Raw genomic sequence first — 14,743 nt, 5'->3', positions numbered from 1 at the left:
TTTCTAACAACCTGGAAGCATCACATAAAACTTCAAAGAAAATAACTTAATTGATTATTCAGCTTAATTAATATTTTCCTTAATATTTTAAAGACAAAATATGCAATAGCTTATATTACTAAGAAACACAGCATCCACTCTCAGAACCTTAGTAATCTCCTAAGAACAATCTATAAAGTTTAAAGAGAGATGATATATATGGTCAAGTAGGATTTTTAGGTATGTTAGGATAGCAGATGAGCCACCACTCTGGAATCACTCTATTGTCTTGTCCAGAAACTAAATTTTAACAGTGTATCTAGGCATATTGGTTTCTTCCATATCAACTCATGCTAACCTAATTATTGAGACATTAAAGTATAAATCAGATGCAAGTGTATTTATTTTTTTGGTCAGAAGCATAACAAGGTCTATTAAACTTCTGTCTACTACTTTTTATATTCACTTCCAGGAATTTGGGAAACAAAAACAACTAACAGTTGAAAGCAGAGTGTAAAATTGTAGAGTATAGAACAGAGGAAACTGGCTATAGGAAAATGGACAATCTTGCCTCTACCAAAAACAGCTCTCAGAGGTGAGTGGTTTAAAATTGACTTGGTGACTAGTGGGCCAGATCTGCTTTTGTAAACTGGATCTGCCACTTTCTTGCAGTGAACTCTTAGGTGATATTTTTAGCCTTTTTGAGCTTCATTTGGCTCAACTTTTAGTAGGGGAACAACAGTATCTACTTCATAAGTTTGAAATAAGATAATGATTATAATAACTTAGCATTGTGTTGGTACAAAGTTAGTAAATTACATCCATAGACCCTTTGACTGATTTTTTTCCCCACTTTCCCTTACATTTTTCTTTCCTTTCTTCCCTTCATTCTTAATAAACTATAAGTTTTCTCTTAAAATGAGAGATAAACATGTATCTGAGAAATATTTAGCATTGTTTTATACACGTGGTCTGAAAATTTTACCTAGATGACATTGTGCCTAGATATCATTCTGTTTAATACATTTCTCATGCTACTGTATTAGAATTTAATTCATTACCTCTGTTACATAGTATGCAGTCATATCTATAAACCATATTTTATGTATGTATTCACTTAGTGATACATACTGCTGGCTTCCATTCCCTTGCTACTCCCAAACAACTCTGTGATAAACAAATAAGTATGTAATTCTTTATGAATGTGCACAAACTTTTTTTCTGAGGTACATTTCCAGGGCAAAATTGCTCGGCCATAAATGCATATGCTTATAGATGGTCGACCCGAAAGGACACATTTTTTTTTTTAAGTTTTTAATTTTAATTCCGGTATAGTTACCATACAGTGTTATATTAGTTTCAGGTGTACGATATAGTGATTCAATTCTGTACATTACTAAATGCTTGTCATGTCAAGTACTGTTTATTCCACCTATTTCACTCATCCCCCACCCACATACCCCCTAATAATCACCAGTTTGTTTTCTATAGTTAAGAGTCTGTTTCTTGGTTTGCCCCTCTTTTTTTTCTCCCTTTGCTCATTTGTTTTGTTTCTTAAATTCCACACATGAGTGAAATCATATGATATTTGTCTTTCTTTGCCTGACTTATTTCATTTAGCATTCTACTCTCTAACTCTATCCATGTTGTTACAAATAGCAACATTTCATCTTTTTTTATGGCTGAGTAAAATACATATATTTCACATTACATCTTCTTTATCCATTCATTTATCGATGGACACTTGGGCTACTTCCATAATTTGGCTATTGTGAATAATGCTGCTATAAACATAGGGGTACATGTATCCTTTTGAATTAATGTTTTGTATTCTTTGGGTAAATATCCTGTAGTATGATTACTGGATCATAGGGTAGGGTAGTTCTACTTTTAATTTTTTTGGGAACCTCCATAATGTTTTCCACAGTGGCTATACCCATTTGCCTTTCTACCAACAGTGTACAAGAGTTTCTTTTCCTCCACATCCTTGCCAATGCTTGTTTCTTGTGTTTTTTTAATTTTATTTTAGCCATTCTGACAGGTGTGAAGTGCTATCTCATTGTCGTTTTGATTTACATTTCCCTGATGATCAGTGTTGTTGAGCATTTTTAAAAATGTCAGACATCCATATGTCTTCTTTGGAGAAATGTCTATTAATATCTTCTGCCCATTTTCTAATTGGATTATATGTTTTTTGAGTGTTGAGTTGTATAAGTTCTTTATATATTTTGGATACTAACCCATTATCAGAGATGTCATTTGCAAATATCTTCTCCCATTTAGTAGGTTGTCTTTTAGTTTTCTTGATTGTTTCCTTTGCTGTGAAGGAGCTTTTTATTTTGCTGTAGTCCCAATAGTTTGTTTTTGTTTTTATTTCCCTTGCCTCAGAAGACATATCTAGAAAAATGTTGCTATGGCCAGTGTCAGAGATATTAGTGCCTGTGCTCTCTTTTAGTATTTTTATAGTTTCAGGCTCACATTTAGGTCATTAATCCATTTTAAATTTATTTTTCAGTATGATATAAGAAAGTGGCCCAGTTTCATTCTTTTGCGTGTAGCTGTCCAATTTTCCCAATACCATTTGTGAAAGAGACTATCTCTTTTCCCATTAGGTATTCTTAAGACAGCACATATTTTTATATATTTTTCTAGGAGAGTAGGAAGGGGGGATGGGATTGAAGATACAGATGAAGGGAAAAGTAATAGGGCAAATCAAGGACTTTCTTTGGATGGATGCTAATAGTGGGCTTTGGACTAGTGAGCATAAGCAATTCAGTTCTGTGAATCTGAGGTCCTTAAAAATGAAATAAAATTTATAAAAAATAAAATTAAAAATGAAATATGACCCACCCAGTGGATTATCAGTATAAATGCAACACCTACTACTATGGCTTAGCATCCTCCTCTGTGCTACAGAGCCAGAATGCCAGTTTCCTACTACCTTATTAAGATGCTGCAGAAAATCATTAGATATATTTGTGAGGTCCTTAAACCTCTTGAGACTCAGGCTCTATATGAACAATATAAAATTGTTCCTCTGCATAGATAGCTCTCAGAATTTTAATTATAGATCTCTTTGTTAATCAACATTGAAGATAATTGTTCCCAGTTAGCCTATAAAGATGTTTATAAGTATACTGTTTTGACCATTTCATCCAATCCAAGATTGGAAGGGGATTAAGTTATAAAATAAATAAATCATGGGGATGAAAAGTACAGCATAGGGAATATAGTCAATAATATTATAACTTTGTATGGTGGCAGAACATTTTGTAACGTATATAATTATGGTATCACTATGTTGCACATCTGCCACTAATATAATATGTCAACTACACTTTAATTAAATTTTTAAAAAATTACATACACAAATGGCTAAACATTAAAAAAAGGAATGGAAGATCATTCAAGTAACTGCCCCTGCCAAAAAATTGAAATAATAGGGCCTTTCATTTTCAATAGCACTTTTTAGTTTTTCATAGGTCCAGTACTGCCAAATGGCAATATGACGGCCTTTCATGTCTGGATGAGGTGATTATTTCTTCAGAAACTGAGGATAGACAGACCTGGCAAAGTGGTCATAATGATATTCTTCAGAACTAATCGTAAGAGAAGTAAGTGAAAGAGATGAATCTTCTCTGATACGTGTCCACAGGCAGCTCAGCCCTTTAATTCAGAGCAGGATTATTTTAATTTTTAATATTTTAGGACATAATAGACAAGTTAATTAGATTAGCTCACCTTGCTCAAACTATTATAATATTAATCCATTGTTATTTTCAGTAAAGCATATCACTACAACTTTTTTTACAATTCAGAAACCAAGAGTTCACAATGGAACAGCACATTTAGAAGTAAACACTACCACTAAATTTTAAAAAATCTTTTCATTTTATTGAATTGAGTTTTATTTAAAAATTTTCTCTCCTTTTATGTTTGTCATTATTGTGTCTAAAATATCTATATTCCTCCAATCTGGTTTGTATATGTTCTGTTCTGTTTATAATATTTAAACATACAAACTTTATTTTAGTAGTCCACACAAAAAGTATACCATGTATCCTAGATAAAGGAAATTTATTTATTTATTTATTTTTAATTTATTTTTTATTGGTGTTCAATTTACTAACATACAGAATAACCCCCAGTGCCCGTCACCCGTTCACTCCCACCCCCCGCCCCCCTCCCCTTCTATCACCCCTAGTTCGTTTCCCAGAGTTAGCAGTCTTTACGTTCTGTCTCCCTTTCTGATATTTCCCACACATTTCTTCTCCCTTCCCTTATATTCCCTTACACTATTATTTATATTCCCCAAATGAATGAGAACATATAATGTTTGTCCTTCTCCGACTGACTTACTTCACTCAGCATAGTACCCTCCAGTTCCATCCACGTTGAAGCAAATGGTATTTGTCATTTCTAATAGCTGAGTAATATTCCATTGTATACATAAACCACATCTTCTTTATCCATCATCTTTCGTTGGACACCGAGGCTCCTTCCACAGTTTGGCTATCGTGGCCATTGCTGCTATAAACATCGGGGTGCAGGTGTCCCGGCGTTTCACTGCATCTGTATCTTTGGGGTAAATCCCCAAAGGTGCAATTGCTGGGTCGTAGGGCAGGTCTATTTTTAACTCTTTGAGGAACCTCCACACAGTTTTCCAGAGTGGCTGCACCAGTTCACATTCCCACCAACAGTGTAAAAGGGTTCCCTTTTCTCCGCATCCCCTCCAACATTTGTTGTTTCCTGCCTTGTTAATTTTCCCCATTCTCACCGGTGTGAGGTGGTATCTCATTGTGGTTTTGATTTGTACTTCCCTGATGGCAAGTGATGCAGAGCATTTTCTCATATGCATGTTGGCCATGTCTATGTCTTCCTCTGTGAGATTTCTGTTCATGTCTTTTGCCCATTTCATGATTGGATTGTTTGTTTCTTTGGTGTTGAGTTTAATAAGTTCTTTATAGATCTTGGAAACTAGCCCTTTATCTGATATGTCATTTGCAAATATCTTCTCCCATTCTGTAGGTTGTCTTTGAGTTTTGTTGACTGTATCCTTTGCTGTGCAAAAGCTTCTTATCTTGATAAAGTCCCAATAGTTCATTTTTGCTTTTGTTTCTTTTGCCTTCGTGGATGTATCTTGCAAGAAGTTACTGTGGCCGAGTTCAAAAAGGGTGTTGCCTGTGTTCTTCTCTAGGATTTTGATGGAATCTTGTCTCACATTTAGATCTTTCATCCATTTTGAGTTTATCTTTGTGTATGGTGAAAGAGAGTGGTCTAGTTTCATTCTTCTGCATGTGGATGTCCAATTTTCCCAGCACCATTTATTGAAGAGACTGTCTTTCTTCCAATGGATAGTCTTTCCTCCTTTATCGAATATTAGTTGACCATAAAGTTCAGGGTCCACTTCTGGGTTCTCTATTCTGTTCCACTGATCTATGTGTCTGTTTTTGTGCCAGTACCACACTGTCTTGATGACCACAGCTTTGTAGTACAACCTGAAATCTGGCATTGTGATGCCCCCAGATATGGTTTTCTTTTTTAAAATTCCCCTGGCTATTCGGGGTCTTTTCTGATTCCACACAAATCTTAAAATAATTTGTTCTAACTCTCTGAAGAAAGTCCATGGTATTTTGATAGGGATTGCATTAAACGTGTATATTGCCCTGGGTAACATTGACATTTTCACAATATTAATTCTGCCAATGCATGAGCATGGAATATTTTTCCATCTCTTTGTGTCTTCCTCAATTTCTTTCAGAAGTGTTCTATAGTTTTGAGGGTATAGATCCTTTACATCCTTGGTTAGGTTTATTCCTAGGTATCTTATGCTTTTGGGTGCAATTGTAAATGGGATTGACTCCTTAATTTCTCTTTCTTCAGTCTCATTGTTAGTGTATAGAAATGCCACTGATTTTTGGGCATTGATTTTGTATCCTGCCACGCTACCGAATTGCTGTATGAGTTCTAACAATCTTGGGGTGGAGACTTTTGGGTTTTCTATGTAGAGTATCATGTCATCGGCGAAGAGGGAGAGTTTGACTTCTTCTTTGCCAATTTGAATGCCTTTAATGTCTTTTTGTTGTCTGATTGCTGAGGCTAGGACTTCCAGTACTATGTTGAATAGCAGTGGTGAGAGTGGACATCCCTGTCTTGTTCCTGATCTTAGGGGAAAGGCTCCCAGTGCTTCCCCATTGAGAATGATATTTGCTGTGGGCTTTTCGTAGATGGCTTTTAAGATGTTGAGGAAAGTTCCCTCTATCCCTACACTCTGAAGAGTTTTGATCAGAAATGGATGCTGTATTTTGTCAAATGCTTTCTCTGCATCCAATGAGAGGATCATACGGTTCTTGGGTTTTTCTCTTGCTGATATGATGAATCACATTGATTGTTTTACAGGTGTTGAACCAGCCTTGTGTCCCAGGGATAAATCCTACTTGGTCATGGTGAATAATTTTCTTAATGTACTGTTGGATCCTATTGGCCAGTATCTTGTTGAGAATTTTTGCATCCATGTTCATCAGGGATATTGGTCTGTAATTCTCCTTTTTGGTGGGGTCTTTGTCTGGTTTTGGAATTAAGGTGATGCTGGCCTCATAGAACGAATTTGGAAGTACTCCATCTCTTTCTATCTTTCCAAACAGCTTTAGGAGAATAGGTATGGTTTCTTCTTTAAACGTATGATAAAATTCCCCTGGGAAGCCATCTGGCCCTGGACTCTTGTGTCTTGGGAGGTTTTTGATGACTGCTTCAATTTCCTCCCTGGTTATTGGTCTGTTAAGGTTTTCTATTTCTTCCTGTTCCAGTTTTGGTAGTTTGTGGCTTTCCAGGAATGCGTCCATTTCTTCTAGATTGCCTAATTTATTGGCGTATAGCTGTTCATAATATGTTTTTAAAATCGTTTGTATTTCCTTGGTGTTGGTAGTGATCTCTCCTTTCTCATTCATGATTTTATTAATTTGAGTCTTCTCTCTCTTCTTTTTAATAAGGCTGGCTAATGGTTTATCTGTCTTATTAATTCTTTCAAAGAACCAACTCCTGGTTCTGTTGATCTGTTCCACAGTTCTTCTGGTCTCGATTTCATTGAGTTCTGCTCGAATCTTTATTAACTCCCTTCTTCTCTTGGGTGTAGGATCTATTTGCTGTTTTTTCTCTAGCTCCTTTATGTGTAAGGTTAGCTTTTGTACTTGAGTTCTTTCCAGTTTTTGAATGGATGCTTGTATTGCGATGTATTTCCCCCTTAGGACTGCTTTTGCTGCATCCCAAAGATTTTGGACGGTTGTATCTTCATTCTCATTAGTTTCCATGAATCTTTTTAATTCTTCCTTAATTTCCTGGTTGACCCTTTCATCTTTTAGCAGGATGGTCCTTAACCTCCACGTGTCTGAGGTCCTTCCAAACTTCTTGTTGTGATTTAGTTCTAATTTCAAGGCATTATGGTCTGAGAATATGCAGGGGACGATCCCAATCTTTTGGTATTGGTTCAGACCCTATTTGTGGCCCAATATGTGGTCAATTCTGGAGAAAGTTCCATGTGCACTTGAGAAGAATGTGTATTCAGTTGAGTTTGGATGTAAAGTTCTGTAGATATCTGTGAAATCCATCTGGTCCAGTGTATCATTTAAAGCTCTCGTTTCTTTGGAGATGTTGTGCTTAGAAGACCTATCGAGTATAGAAAGAGCTAGATTGAAGTCACCAAGTATAAGTGTATTATTATCTATTTCTTCACTTTGGTTAATAATTGATTTATATATTTGGCAGCTCCCACATTCGGGGCATATATATTGAGGATTGTTAAGTCCTCTTGTTGAATAGATTCTTTAAGTATGATATAGTGTCCCTCTTCATCTCTCACTACAGTCTTTGGGGTAAATTTTAGTTTATTTGATATAAGGATGGCTACCCCTGCTTTCTTTTGAGGACCGTTCGAATGGTAAATGGTTCTCCAACCTTTTATTTTCAGGCTGTAGGTGTCCTTCTGTCTAAAATGAGTCTCTTGTAGACAGCAAATAGATGGGTCCTGCTTTTTTATCCAGTCTGAAACCCTGCGCCTTTTGATGGGGTCATTAAGCCCGTTCACATTCAGAGTTACTATTGAGAGATATGAGTTTAGTGTCATCATGATATCTATTCAGTCCTTGTTTTTGTGGACTGTTCCACTGAACTTCTTCTTAAAGGGGAATTTTAAGAGTCCCCCTTAAAATTTCTTGCAGAGCTGGTTTGGAGGTCACATATTCTTTTAGTTGCTGCCTGTCTTGGAAGCTCTTTATCTCTCCTTCCATTTTGAATGAGAGCCTTGCTGGATAAAGTATTCTTGGTTGCATGTTCTTCTCATTTAGGACCCTGAATATATCCTGCCAGCCCTTTCTGGCCTGCCAGGTCTCTGTGGAGAGGTCTGCTGTTACCCTAATACTCCTCCCCATAAAAGTCAGGGATTTCTTGTCTCTTGCTGCTTTAAGGATCTTCTCTTTATCTTTGGAATTTGCAAGCTTCACTATTAAATGTCGAGGTGTTGAACGGTTTTTATTGATTTTAGGGGGGGATCTCTCTATTTCCTGGATCTGAATGCCTGTTTCCCTTCCCAGATTAGGGAAGTTTTCAGCTAGAATTTGTTCAAATACATATTCTGGCCCTCTGTCCCTTTCGGCGCCCTCGGGAACCCCAATTAAACGTAGGTTTTTCTTCCTCAGGCTGTCGTTTATTTCCCTTAATCTATCTTCATGGTCTTTTAATTGTTTGTCTCTTTTTTCCTCAGTTTCCCTCTTTGCTATCAACTTGTCTTCTATGTCACTCACTCGTTCTTCCACCTCGTTAACCCTCGTCGTTAGGACTTCTAGTTTGGATTGCATCTCATTCAATTGATTTTTAATTTCTGCCTGATTAGCTCTAAATTCTGCAGTCATGAAGTCTCTTGAGTCCTTTATGCTTTTTTCTAGAGCCACCAGTAGCTGTATAATAGTGCTTCTGAATTGGCTTTCTGACATTGAATTGTAATCCAGATTTTGTAACTCTGTGGGAGAGAGGACTGTTTCTGATTCTTTCTTTTGAGGTGAGGTTTTCCTTCTAGTCATTTTGCTCAGTGCAGAGTGGCCAAAAGCAAGTTGTATTGGGAAAAGGAGAAAAAGAGAGGAGAGAAAGAAGGAAAGAAAAGAGAAAGAGAAAAAAAAAGGAAGAAAAAAAGAAAAAAAAAAAAGAAGAAAAAGAGAAAGAAAAAGAAAGGAGAAAAAAAGGGGGTGGGGGAAGGAAACAAATCAAAAAGCAAAACAAAACAAAACAAAACAAAACAAAACAAAGAACCACCGGGGAGTATCTTCTGATTCTGTGTACTTTAAGTCCCTTGGCTTCTCCTGGAAGTTGTCCGTCTAGCTGGTGTTCTGGGGGAGGGGCCTGCTGTGCTGATTTTCAGGTGTTAGCAGTTGGGGGAGCTGCTGTGCCCCTGCCTGGTGCAGGGCTCAGTGGGGGTTGTTTACCCCGTGAGGCCCCAGGAGCAACAGCCCCAGTGGCGGGCCCAGCTCTGGAAACCTGAATTCAGCCCCCGCAGGAACTCCGGAGCTCTCTGTCTGCAGGGCCTGGAGGCTCCGGGGCGGGGCCGCTGATCTGCTCAGCTCGGGGCAGGAGCGTCCTCGCTGTCCTGGGCCCTCCCGGCCTCTGCCTGTCCCGGGGGAGGCCGGATCCTGGGCTGTGTCCCGGCGCCCTGTGCTCCGGGGCCTGCGCTGTTGGATTCGCGCTCCCGGGCCGCGCAGCCCCCTCCGCGGAGCCGCCGCCCGAGCCCCCCCCCCCCCCCCCGAGCTGCTCCCGCCCCGCAGCCCCCTCCGCGGAGCCGCCCCCGAGCCCCCCCGAGCTGCTCCGGGTCCCGCCGTGCGCGCTGCAGCCCTTAGGGAGCTCGGCCGCGGGGTGTGGGGCTCTCCCGGGGCGCAGGTGTCTGTTACTGTCCCCGGGATCCCGAGGGCACCCCCGCCCTCCTGGGTCCTGCTCCAACTCCCCGCGAGCCCCTTTCCGCCCGGGAAGGTCGGTGCAGCTCCTGCGTCTCCGGGACGGGGCTCTCCTGTCCTGGGGACACTCGCCCCGGCCTCAGCCCGGCTCCTCCTGGGCCCCTCCCCCTCGGAGGCCTTTGTTTCTTTACTTCTTTTTCCCCGTCTTCCTACCTTGATAGAAGCGCGAACTCTTCTCACTGCAGCATTCCAGCTGGTCTCTCTTTAAATCTCAGGCCGAATTCATAGATTTTCAGGATGATTTGAAGGTTTTCTAGGTAATTTGGTGGAGACAGGTGATTTGGGGACCCTACTCTCCCGCCATCTTGCCCCAATCCGATAAAGGAAATTTAAAATGTAGTTTACAAAGGGTTAATTTTATCTATAAATATCATTCTTTTTTTATTTTTTTAAGATTTTATTTATTTATTCATGATAGACATAGAGAGAGAGAGGCAGAGACATAGGCAGAGGGAGAAGCAGGCTCCACGCAGGGAGCCCGACGTGGGACTCGATCCTGAGTCTCTAGGATCGCGCCCTGGGCCAAAGGCAGGCGCCAAACCACTAAGCCACCCAGGGATCCCCTATAAATATCATTCTTACTCAGTTATCTTTATCCAAGGAATGCTCTTCTTCACTTGCAAACCCTTTATGAAAGTTAACTGTACATATACCGGAGGTGAGGGAGGGGACTTGGGACAATAATTTGTGGTTAAACCAATCTTTTAATCCAGCTGTTGGGAGTTGCTTGTGAAACCCCTGTCCTCAGAACTTTGCTTCCCTTTAACTCTAATTAATTATATGCTTATTGATTTAGGGAGCTGGAAGATTCACCTCCCCATATAAGGCACTTCCTGAATTAGAATCCTCTTAAAGGGTTATTTGATAACTCACATAGCCCCAACTCTTTTAGTAGCAGGTAATCACTGGTATAAAAGCACCAGTTAAACCTGATATTCACCTCTGTTCCACATACACCATGTGTTTACATGTCCACTATCGTTTATCTGCAGTATAACCTCATTTTCCAAATCTAAGCTAACCTGATCCTCTTTTCTGGGGCAAAAAAAGGAACTTGTAGAATAATCTCTCCATCATAACCCGCAAAGAGTATCTTCTGGGCTTGAAAGTATATGGGAGGTCCTGTGTATTGGCTCACACAGCTCGACAGGAAGCCTGCGCTGAATTTACCTCCATAGTCCTTCTGGTACATCAGGAAATACATCCCAGAACATTCATCAGATTGTCTTCATTCACCTGTCTCCTACCTTGTATCATTTAACTCTAAGAAGAGTTCATACTGTTCAGAATAAGCATTCCTTAATTCTACAGTTAGGAGGTGGAATTTGACACACAAAAAAATTACTTTTTCTAGTTTTAATAGTTCTGGTGGACATTGAGAGAGGAATAGTTTTGTATTTTGTTTTTTGAATATGATCTGGCTATTCTCTATAAGTGAGCCATTGACAATTAGCCATTCTCTGCCAATGCTCCACTTTGGGTCATCTGAAGTTGATTACCGCCATCCTTGGAGGGTGGTGTAAAATGCCAGTGAAATCGTGAACTAATTCAATGACATGCTCATTGTTCCACTCATTTAGGCAAGTGGGTTTCTGAAAAGGGAAGCATTTTATGTATTCCTGACCATACTAAATTAACTCAGGAAATGTAAGGATTAGACCCTTTGTTGTTTATCTCTACATCTCAGCTGTCATTCTGGGATACAAGACCCCCCAGAGTCTTTTTGATCGTAAGAGAACTTGTGACCATTCAGAAGAGGCTAAATTAACTATTGTTAGGTCACAGGGATTTGGAAGCTAGAGCATATTAGTGGCATTTGTGATATTGCCTCTGTAGAATTGATATCCTTAATTATAGGCAGCAGGTGGAGCTGAGAGTGAATGAATGCCCTTTTAGGGTCCTGTCTTCAAGCTGACTTGGTGTTATCACAGCTCCAAGGCAATCACTGTCCATCAGCTCCAAGTCAGCCTACAATGCTGGCCAGGGGCCTGGGCTATTAGAAAGATGCTGGGTCAGCTTGAAGGCCTAATTTCCTTATTCCCAAGCACAGATACACAAGGGAGAGGGTGTTAAGTACTTGATCACGGACAGAAGCTACCATTTCCTGGATTTGGCAGAGCTGGGAAAGGAAGGCTACTCTGGAATATAAGACACTGAAGACTCAGTACCTGGTGAGGATAAGAAACCGGCCAAGTCACAGGAAGACAAATACTGCATGACTCCACTAATGTGAAGTATCTAAAATAGTCAAATTCGCAGAATCAAAGAGTGGAATGGTGGTTGCCAGGGGCAGGTGGAGGGGTAAGTGGTGTGTTGCTAATCAGCAAGCATAAAGTTTCACTGAAGCAAAATGAATAAGCTCTAGAGAGCTATATAACATTGTGCCTTACATTACCATACTATACATTTAAACATTTGTTACGAAGGTTGATCTTGTATTAAGTGTTGTTACCGCAAAAAAATAATATTTAAAGTATAAAACAGCAGAGCCAGATTTGTCAATACTTATTTAGTATCCTTAAGAATCCTTATCTACCAGTCTTAAAGTATGACTCAGACCTGGGGCACAGATGATAAAAAGAAAGATGGTTCACTTTTCAGAATAAGAATTCTCAAAAAAAAAAAAAAAACCCCAAACAAACAAACAAACGAACCAAACAGGAATTCTCTGCCTTCAGAGAATGCTGGGTGCCTCTTTAGCCCACATCCCTATTGAGAAATGCTTTTCTCATCTATTGAACAATGTGGTTTACAGTTTATCTAAAGCTTGTTATTGTTTCTCTACTTAATAATCCGCATTTATGATTTCTTCTGGAAGAGCTGCATTGATGGAGTGTAACACCTGAAATAATAGGATTTTACAGGAAATAATGTAAATGAAGCCTTTTGCCCTTAATGACCCATAATAAAATGCTCTTGTTACCAAGCTCTGCAGGCGAACCCAGTGCAGGTTGCCATGGAAACGCCCAGCTGCGCCTCCACACTGTTGCTTAATGATCAGTGTGATGTCAGGCTCTTGAGATAACCACAAGCTTAGACAAATCTTTACAGCCACAGTGACAGTCCACGCGGGACTTCAGTTATGTCTGGGTGAGGGCTCCTGTGTCCAGGTATAATTAAAATACATCCAGACCTATGATTGGAAATGCTTTCAGCAGAGAATTAGGTCACCTTTTACATTCTCTATTCATTTTCATTTCTTCACATGCTTGCCCAGTTGGAAGTGAGCCAGAAACAGAGTGGCCACAGCACATCACTGAAGATGATGCTTCACATGCCTGTGGCCAGGCTCACACTTTGCATGGGTGGGCGAGTGGTTGGTCCACCTGGTTCACACACAAAAAAAGACATTATGAAGACCATTTTTTCCCTTCTTCCCATGTTCCCTGCATCTACCTTCCACCATGACTGAGCCTGAAATTCTATTACTCATTACTTTGACTTAGACCACCAAGACAGGCCCTTTTACCCAGAATATAATTCTCAACATTTATTTTTTATCTAGGAGGAAAAGAAAGGCCCTCAGGAACCTTTTTCCTTCCCTTCCCTCTCTCCCTTTTGCTCTCTCTTAAAACTGTTTTTAGGTGCCTGTTATCTGCCAGTAAATTACCAGAAACACAAGGATGAATAAGGTTCAACCCCTGCCCTCTAGGAACTCCCAGGTATTAGACAGAGAGATGGCACATAAGGGGATACATAAGCTAGAGACAGAGGTATTCACACAGCCCAAATGGATAAATCTACCTGAGGGAGAGCAGGACGGGCTGGAAGATGAGATGATGCTTGGGTTAACTTTGAAAGGGAATTAGTGGGATTAAGAGAGTGAAGTAGAAGGTGAGAAACGAGTTGAAGGCACAGAACAATCTTGGATGTTCAGGGAATTGCAAGCAATTCAGAATGTTGAGAGCTTTGGCCACGAGAGCAGTGAGGGATAAATAAGACTGAGAGGTAGATAAAGTCCAAATTCTAATAAGTTGTGACTTTATCTTGCAGGCAAATAGGAGCTATCTAAGGTTTTAGGAAGAGAAGACAGAGAATTATAATTGCCATTTTGGAAAACTATTTTTCCAGAAAAGAAAAGCATGAACTGGGGGAAACATGGAGCATTTAGGAAGTTACTGAAATCGCAAGACATAGAAGATATCTGTTGCGTCTGTCTAGCGTCTGCCTTTTGGAAGAAAAGTGCCCTGCCCTCAGGCCCTGGCCCACCCTCACAGAAGAAGTGGATATATGACCAAAACTCAGACTATTTTAGTGCCCTATCACTATTCACCATGATTGGTCCAGGGGTTGTACATAATCCAAGCAACACCAATCAGATTCCTCCCCTGAAACTTCACACATGGACTCCTCGACATAGGATTATTTTTCTTTCTTTTTTTCCTCAAGATGAAAGGATGTAGCTTTCGGATTCTAGAGGCCATCTTTCCTGCTACATGGAGAGGGCTTTCTGATCATTAGGCCAATAGTTAAAGGAAAATGCACTAAATGATGGAGAAAAAGATTTGTTGACATTGTTTGAGCCCCTAGAATCTAGGCCAGAGATCCAGCTGTGTCTGAAGTCAGTATAGCAATGGACTTTCCAGTTACACATACCAGTAGATTCTGTTATGCTAGAGCAAACTTGAGTTAGTTTCTTGTCACTTGTAGCTGAATGTTTCTTAAGGAACCAGGTAAAAATGAGGAGAAGCTGAATAGAAGCTGGAGACTAGAGAGGGTAGTTTCAGTGAAATTAACTTCAATGAAGTTAATTCAAGGATTGGAGAGGTGGG

The 14,743-nt window shown here is 39.8% G+C and overlaps 1 protein-coding gene across 4 annotated transcripts in view; it reads left to right on the top strand.

Moving 5' to 3' along the window:
• Window positions 1–14,743, top strand: part of LACC1 (laccase domain containing 1) — a 182,046-nt gene that overhangs the window by 138,801 nt on the left and 28,502 nt on the right. For all 4 annotated transcript variants that reach the window (XR_007404839.1, XR_003147916.3, XR_003147914.3 and 1 more), the window contains one exon: window positions 452–574. The gene's annotated coding sequence lies outside the window, so the exon portion shown is untranslated. The remainder of the gene's footprint in view (window positions 1–451; window positions 575–14,743) is intronic.

This window comes from Canis lupus, chromosome 22 (assembly GCF_003254725.2).
Source record: "Canis lupus dingo isolate Sandy chromosome 22, ASM325472v2, whole genome shotgun sequence".
In the NCBI taxonomy this organism is placed as follows: Eukaryota; Metazoa; Chordata; class Mammalia; order Carnivora; family Canidae; genus Canis; species Canis lupus.
The sequence above is the reverse complement of the archived record's forward strand: the minus strand, read 5'-3'. Positions and strand labels throughout refer to the sequence as shown.